Here is a 9,538-nt window from a genome sequence, read left to right on the forward strand (position 1 = left end):
TGCTGCTTTTATATATATATATATATATATATATATATATATATATATATATATATATATATATAGATAACTGGGAACAATTATATTGGACCTAATATGGAACCTTGATGTACACAGAGCAACAACAACAGGACTGATCTTGAGATGGACTCGTCTGATTGTACGAATGAGTATAGATTAGCTTTCAAATGATTGATGAATGGAGTTTCCATCCTTGGATTGACCCTCTGTTTACTACACCACAGTTGCAGGTTTATATCATTGGCTAGCCGCCTGCTGGTTGGATGAGTTGAAGAGGACAGTCCTGAAATGCAGCAGTAGAAAGGTTGACTTTTGGTAGTGGTAAAACAGGCCTACTCCATCCTAATGTCCAGTATTGTCACTGTTGTAGCAAAACCTCAGATCTAAAGTTGCAACTTTACTCCAGTCCGGCCCAAAATGTTAGAAAGAGTCATTTTGTCCCATTTCAACAAAAGCCAAACCACCTTGGGAGCCAGTGTTTCATGTCCGTGCAGAAACTAAAGCATGTCTAACTGTGAAAAGCCACCATGTTAGAGCTTATATTGGAGTAATGCTTGCTGTATATTGAGTATATTGAGTAATGCTTGCTATAATTCTTTCCTATCTGTGTAGTCATATGCAAAATTTTGGGAGTCCCTGCTCAAATTACACTTTATTGATTTATTAAGTGAAAATAAATGGTTGAAGTTTAAAATATTACGGACAAAAAAAACTTTTTTTTTGGCAAACAAAAGCACATTTTATATGTTTTCCAATATGTGAAACTAAATTCCCTGAAGTGGATTTGTTTAACCCTATAAAATCCCAGGCTTATTACATACAAAGGCTTATTATTTAGTACCTACAGGGACTGCAGTGCAACCTACCTGAGCTGTTCTTAGGTTATAGTGTGTAATAAAACTTTGGGCCCTGGCTTTTTAAGCCTGTACATAAACTTTATTTAGAAAATCAAAACATGCCAACTCACGTTTCAGTCTTTTGTGGACGACTGTAGTGTGACTTGTTTTCATTCTACAAACCTCACAGAAGGCTGTCCTTGATTGGTCAGAAGCTCAGCCCTGATTGGCCCAAGAACTGAGGTTTATGGACCTAAACGGCCCTGGAGCATGTTAGACGTGCAGCTTAAGTTGCCATGGTGATGTAGCCCGGCAAGGTGATCCACGGTCGTGCAAAACTTTGGTTAGATCAAAGGTAAAGTTTAAAGTTAGCTGGCAAAGCAAGGAATCCTGCTTCGTGACACAGACCCCAGGTTCTGCTTGTGATTGATGCCTGCTGGCTGAAGTAGACCACGTTCCACTTCAGTCTCTCAATGCAGGGTGACTGAAAAAGATTCATCTGCTTTCAGAATGGTTTTTATCTCTTGTACATCATTGCAGATCAATGCAGTAAACTGTAAACGGTTTAGTTGAACATAAAGTTTATTATGGAATTTCACAAGCGCTCAATATGAACCTCCTCCAGCTGTACGGACGACATCAACGCCACAGTCAAGCTCATCCTGTACTCGATTGAGCGTATCGGGTGTCTCCGCGCTCACGGCTCTTTCAGCGCGATTTCGGAGATCATCCTGTGCTGTGGAGCCAACGCCGAACGCTCTGAGCTGTTGGAGGTTCACTGCCCATGAAAATGAGGCTGCACAGTTGTGACGGATTCACTCTTATTGAACAGGAGAACGTAGAACGCTTTCTGCTCAGGGGGCTCATCTCCTCCCAGACTGAAGGAGCCGTCTTCCCCTGACAGCCAGAAACTCTATGACCTCCTCTTACAATTGGACTGTGATTGGTTCCTCGGCGCCTCGCGGTTGTAAACATATAGTGCTTTCAAATCGGATGAATCTTTTTGAATCACCCTGTATAATAAAGGTAACATCTCAGTTATTTCTTTGTATTCCAAATTGATTGTGCAGAATAGGGCCAAGTGGTGATCTACACATCACTATGTAGATTTGTTTTGCATAGATAATATTCATTGTTAATCACATTAACGGTCGTACTGTCGATATTTTCTTTAAAATGCTAGTTGTGCTCATTTCTCTCTTGCTGTGATTCATTGAACCTTTTTTTTTTTTGCTGTATTTAAATTTTCTCATTTCTCTTCTTTGTTATTATTTTTTTATGACCATCATTTTTTATTTTTTCAAATTAATTGCCCACTTTTAAATGTTTGTTTTGTTTATTATTATTTAACGCAGCTACTGTCCTACAAAATTCCTTGTGTATCTCAGTACCGCTGCCTTGCTTGTGGATTGTACCACCTGTACAGCTGTGAAGGAATGAAGGAACAGAATGTTCAACCCCCCCCCCCCCCTCTCTCTCTCTCTCTGTCTCTCTCTCTCTCTCTCTCTCTCTCTCTCTGTCTCTCTCTCTCTCTCTCTCTCTCTCTCTCTGTCTCTCTCTCTCTCTCTCTCTCTCTCTCTCTCTCTCTCTCATATCTTGACACTGGTCCACTCAGCGGCCGTGTGTTGGGCAGCGGTCGGGTCACTCCCTCTGTAGGCGGCAGGGCTAGGGGCTAAAGCTTGTTCCCGCTCTTCCCTCTGTGTTTATCTGCGCTCAGCCCTTCAACACTACAGCGCGTTTTCGTTCAGCATGGGTAAATGGGTAAAACGGACGCATTCATTTGCTGACTTTGTAAATAAGTGAAGAAAAAAACCACGTTTTTATTCATGCGAATGCTTTTGTCTGTGTCTCGCATTCATTTTTCTTCTGTGTAGCTCAATAAATTGTTTTTTTAGGGGGATCCTGTCAGATCTTGTTCTTTATCTGCTGTTGAGACGCAAAGTTACATTATTTTCCTCAAACACTAAAAGGGCCGTATTAAAATATCCCAGCTAATCGGTGGGCGGCTGTGTTTTTATTTCATTTTTTAAAAATCTTTTGCCATGACCTGAATGGACTACTGTTTATTCAAAATATGCCAAAACAAAGCAACAAAATAGGCATTAAATATTTCAGTTCAAAAATATAAAATAAATAAAATAAAATATATTATTATTTGAAATATATTATTATTATTATTATTATAATAAATATAGTATTATTTTAAAATATTATTTTATTTCCAGGCACCTTTTCTTTTTGTATAACTGCTGGCCCATAGATTGTTGTTGGGGGAACTATATTGCAGTGCATGCTGGGGACTGTAGTGCACCTCAGGGTGAAACGGGCCCAACTGGACTTGCTTTTGACACATGGGCCTTCAAGTAACCTCCCGTTACCTACCTTCCTCAACTAGTTAGTGTTTTCCTTCCCCTCATCAACTCAAAGGCCCTTATCTTACATTTGTATTGTGCTTTAGTATTTTCTCTAAAGATCCATTTACCTTTGTGTGGTTTTATGAATAAAGCCTCACATTATCTCCCAGAACTACACAGGCTTTTTGGTACTGTACTGATATATGTAAATGAGCTCTGTTCCGATTGGCAGCCCTGTATTGTAGCTCATTCAGAAAAGCAGTCCTGCCTGAAACACTCCTTACAACTTCAGCCCTAGTGGGCGGAGCTAAGCTGCAAATGTTTTGTTGATTTTGTTAATGAAATTGATTTAACACATCCTCCACACAGTTGATCATATTTGAAAGATTAAAATATAAAATGAGTCATAACGTTTGTTGCCTTTTGTTTTGTACCCCCACCCCAACATGTTAAATTCAGCGAATAAGCAATAATTGTGAATTGAGAAGTGCAGAAGTGTGTTCTCTGTAGAAGGTGTGTTAACTTATTCTCACTTAGAAAATCAACAAAATGTCTTGTTTGACATTTGTATACACCTGTACATGTATATGTGTTGGTTTTTGTGACAAACACTGAATTCAAAATGGGTTGTTTGTAAAACTTAGTTTCCTATATGGGCTGTATTGTAGAATTTTACTGGTATTTACAGATGGAAAAAAAGAAAAACTGGGTTTTACACGATGGGTCCTTTAATAACATTGCTAACATAAAGTAAAAGCTAATAGGAGCCAGCTATGATTGTGTAAATGATAACCACTTCAGTGATCCCTGATACGACATGCGGTCCCATGTGATTCAGAAACCCGGCCCAGGATATACAGACTTGGATTTATTTGACTTGAGACTGTATTTAAAGTGATTCTGAGTAGTTTTGTCTGACTTTTTTGCCCTAATAATATCATTTCACTGTAATGTTAGCCATCCTTGTTCATTTCCTGCAGTTCATTATTCAGCCACATGGTGGCAGCAGTGCACCATGGAACTGGTGCATGTGAGTTCATCGCTGTTATGATCTTATATGGAGGAAAGCGCTATACACTCATAACTATAAACTCCCTTAAACTTCGGCGGGTTTCAGTGTGTGTAGTATCTACATTCAATCTATGTTCTTTAATACTCATCTGACTGTATACTCTCGCTACTGTCACGCTAACACGCCTCATCCTGTTGAATTGACTTGTTTAAATTTTATCATTGCAGAAATGGTTAATAAGTACTGCACAGCTACAGCTTCATGGCTATAAAAAAATCTTGAGCCCCTTTAAGCTCCTGAGAGTTAACATCATGGGCTTTTTAGCAGCTAATAACACAGCGCTTACCGCTTTTAGCTGCTACATTACACTTGGCAAAGTGTTGGCCCTCCATGTCAGCACTGATTCATTACTTACCATGCACTGCTCCTTGTTTGGCTTCTGTTCTGTCCTGATCTTCAATGAATGCTTCACCACAGCACACTAGCATATTGGCAAACCAGGCTGGTGTGGACCAGTTGCTGTGAGCTTTGGGTTCATTGTTAGCAGCATTTTAGGACAGAGAATTCCTTTCATCAGCCTGGATCTCTCCAGGTCGCCCTGCGTATGTTCTGTGCTGGATGCTTTATCAGTTTGTTTACTCTGTGTTGACTCTGTTCGGGTAAAGGATTTGCTCTGCTCTGAGACGAGCCGCAAGGACGACTCGTATGCGCTGCTCGGACGTCCCTGGAGGTTTGGGCCGTGAGTTTGTTGAACGTTCTCCACAGGTGGTCTGGATCCTTGTGGTCCTCATCTTCCAGGCGTAATTGAAAACAGCTTGATCTGGTGTTTAAACGCTCTTCAACAACGTGATTACCTGGATCAGATGGGTTAGGTTAGGGCTGGAACTGAGCTCTGCAGGTCTGTAGATTTTCATGAGCGGTCTGGAGGTAGAAAGTGGGCAGTGTGATGCTTGGGAAATGGAGAACATGCTCTGGACCGATTTGAGGTCTTTTCCTCTGGAAAATGTGGTGACTGCTCTAAAAGTAGCAATAAGCAGCCAGTTAATTAGCAAGTACTGGCTCGATAAAGGCCTAATAAGAGCATTACAAGGGCATTATAATACGCCATGTTTAAATGGGTTCTCTTAGATCTTCATCTAAGGCAGTGGTCACCAGCCCTTCCTCTGATAAACCACTCCAGAAGAATTTATTTCAGACCTACATTTAACACCCCTCTGCCTTCATAGGACCAATGCGTCTGATCCAGACAAGCAAGAACCTCCGAAGACGTTCATTAGCAAGGAGGTGGTTGGAACCGGACTCCTCAGAAAGGTAGATCTCCAGGACCAGAGTTGGTGACCACTGATCTACAGCATTACCGCAAATTTCAGTACTTCCAGAAGAAGTTATGTGGCAATCTAAATGAAGTTTTTTGGACCAGAATGGGTAAAACAAGACAGTGCAATGCTAAATTACACAATAAAAGTCCAGATAATATAAATAAAAGAGATAGTATGAGATGGTAAATTGTATTAGAACGTAAATAGGGCAACAGAGTACAGACTCGAGCAGAGCAGCTCTGCAAATTATATGTAAACAGAGCCGTAGCTCAGCATAGTGCAGGTAATAGATACACCATCAGCGTAATAATATATCATAACTGCACCATAATAAGCGTTCTTTGTGTGGTAAATGTGGACAGTCCAGAAAAGCAGGCAGTCATGTGCTGTAGCGTCTGGTGTAAATCCTATTGGGTTTGACAAAGAACTTGTACAGCCTTTTATATTTGGCTAAAATAGAACACATTTGCATATGTAGCCGTAATGGGCCAAACTGCAGGCTTCAGAGTGTTACAGACCTGTGTAATTAATTCTCACATGTGACAAAAGCTCAGTAGACTAGTGTGTTTTTAATAGCGTGACCCCCAGAGGCTGTTAGCTTTAAGTGCAATGAGCCGTCCAGAAAAGAAAGTCCAATCATCACGCTCAGTTGCACACAAATAATCAATTACACTGCAGTGATTGCAATTGCATCTAAATAACAGTCAGCAGCATTTCCTGCAAAGGATTGGAGCATGAAAAAAAACATTCCTTCATGTTTGATTGCAGAGCAGATTACAGATTAGAGGTTAAATGCACACAATATTTCACATTTTTCAACATTAGATGTTAATTTAGTTCAGAACTGTAGTTGACGGTATGCCGAACGACGTTTTTCCCTTGATGGAGATGTCATTTGATTTTCAGGTTTCATTACGTGACCCCATTTGAAAAGAAAAGAAAGAAAGCAATGACAGTGATCAAAGAATAGAGTCCATCAATTAAAGTGATAGCAGGGAACTTGTAGAGAGGAGAATGACCGCTCTGTAACAGCTTCATGGTTTCTCAAACACTAGAGGGCGCTCCTGAGTGAGTCCAAAACAAATGGGTTAAGATGGAGCGTTTGAGCAAAATCATAGTTTATAAATGCTTAGACATTTTTAATAAAAAATAAAATGCATTCATTTCCCAAACATTGAGCAGCATTAAACATTTTAACATTTACGACATTTGGCTGACGCTCTTATCCAGAAAGTAGAGAAAGTGTCTTTGCTAGTTACCAATAGGTTAGAGAAAAAGACGGTCCTGAGCTCAGATACTGCTAGAAACACAAGTCACTGTAGATACTCAGAGAAAAGGAACAGAGTTGAGCGCTGAACTCTGTACAATACAATACAATACACTACACTACAATACAATACACTACACTACAATACAATACACTACAGTACACTACAATACACTACACTACAATACAATACACTACAGTACACTTCTTCTTCTTCTTTCGGCTGCTCCCTTTAGGGGTCGCGACAGCAGATCATCTGCCTCCATCTTGCCCTATCCACTGCCTCCTCTACTTTCACACCAAGAATACACTACACTACAATACTATAAACTACAATACACTACAATACACTACACTACACCACAATAAACTACAATACACTACAATACACTACAATACACTACACTACACCACAATAAACTACAATACACTACAATAAACTACAATACACTACACTACAATACAATAAACTACAATACAATACAATACAATACACTAAACTACACTACACTACACTACAATACAATACAATAAACTACAATACAATACAATGCACTACAATACACTACACTACACTACAATACACTACACTACAATACAATAAACTACACTACAATAAACTACAATGCACTACAATAAACTACAATACACTACACTACAATACAATACACTACACTACAATGCAATAAACTACAATACACTACACTACAATACACTACACTACACCACAATAAACTACAATACACTACAATAAACTACAATACACTACACTACACTACAATAAACTACAACACACTACACTACATTAAACTACAATACACTACACTACAATACAATACACCACAATAAACTACAATACACTACACTACAATAAACTACAACACACTACACTACACTACAATAAACTACAATACACTACACTAAAATACAATACAATACACAGTGCATTCAACAATACAGTAAACTACAATACACAGTGCAATACAATAGAATATGATATACAAGTGCAGCACAATATATTGCAAACACTACTTCATTCAGTGCTCATTTCAGTGCTGTGTGAAGAGTTGAGTCTTCAGTCTGCGAGAGACTCTGCTGTACGGACAGCCAGGGATGTTTCGAGATAAGAGGCTAACGTAGCCAACAAGCTCATGCCCTAATTAGCATTACGCTAACCGCATTCCTAAATCATGGCACGCTTATCTCAGACCATGTCAGCTTGTGAAGTCATTTCTAATACGCTTGCTTAAGTGGTTTCGGACACTCCTTCGGACATCCTTCCGTTCAGATAGCCAAGGAATTCACGTGGCTGTTTGTCCGAAGTGCATCATTCCCTCTTATTCCCTGATAAAGGCCATTTAGACTGCTCTGTAACCAGCTGGCATCCTTACGCATTGCTCAAGCTCTTGGCTGCGCTAATGCGTTCCTCTGACATCCTGACAGACTACAACCCCTGTCTCAGTCAGTAAAAGTGAAATACAGTGGTCAGTGCTGGACCGGCCTGCACATTATAATAGTCCTCAGACAGTTGAAAGCTGTCCAGCGTGCCAGATAAGGGTTGGACCACTGAGCAATCAATCTCAGCTGAAAGACAAATGTGTCCTGGGAGATTCATGAGCGGCAGATTTAGGCCAAACACATGTTGAGGTGAGAGGAGCAGCACTATACAGCATGAAATAGAGCGAACGCTAAATCACCGACATGTTGACATGCGTGCATTTGTAGTGTTAGACCACGTGTAGAGAAGAACGGCATCACGTCGCTATACAAAGTTAAATAAAGCTCATCACTGCTAATGCTTTAAAGCTGTTAGCCATGCCAGCAAATGCTAATACACACAGACTTGATGATGCGAGTGTGTTTGTAGTGTTAGGCCACATATAGAAGACGAGGGATTGTTTGTAGAGTCGGGCCATGTGGAGGTGAGAGGAGCACCGCTATACAAAAATACAGCCAACCCATCTTTGCTCGCATTTAAGTCTTGCTGTAAGAACAAATTCTAAACGTCATGTCTGTTTGTAGAGTTGGGCCACATGTTGAGGTGAGAGGAGCGACAGTACACAACATGAAATAAAGCTGTTAGCCATGTTATCACTTGTAACCTCTTGCAGGATAATGGCATTTGCGCAAATGCTGATTCATAGTTTTGTTGATGTGAGTGTATAATATCAGTGGTAGAGAGTAACTGAGTAACTGAGTAAATGTAATTAGTTTCTGTACAGAGTCTAATATCCGACTTTTTCCTCCTACATTTTGAGAAATCTGTCGTTCCTTTTGGTTTCTGTGTGTATAAAAACGTAACATGTCAAAACGAAAGAAGAGCAAAGCCAGAGCACCAATCAGGGCCCAGCGGTCACTTTGTTTAGAGCTGGTTTTGACCTGTTGGTCATACCGACCCAGTGCAGCACGCGGTTCAACGTCAGCGCAGCGGCGTAAAACTTTGGGAGAGTCTGTTCAACATAAATGATGAACTAACCTAACTTTGTGTAAATAGAGCTCAATATAGAAATATGTCCACATATGCAGTCGAGACTGACGCGGCTTTTTTCTGAATTTCTACAAACACCATTTCATTTTATAGTAAATGAGTTTGGGCTGGTTTATGTTTATGAACAGACGCCTACAGATCAACATAGTAAAGGAGCTCATCTGTGATCCTGAGTTTAAAGCCAGTTTTTATTCAACTTAAACTTGGAACTAAGTTGTAAATAAATCTGAAACTGAAACTT

Source organism: Pygocentrus nattereri, chromosome 21, assembly GCF_015220715.1.
Source record: "Pygocentrus nattereri isolate fPygNat1 chromosome 21, fPygNat1.pri, whole genome shotgun sequence".
Lineage (NCBI taxonomy): Eukaryota > Metazoa > Chordata > Actinopteri > Characiformes > Serrasalmidae > Pygocentrus > Pygocentrus nattereri.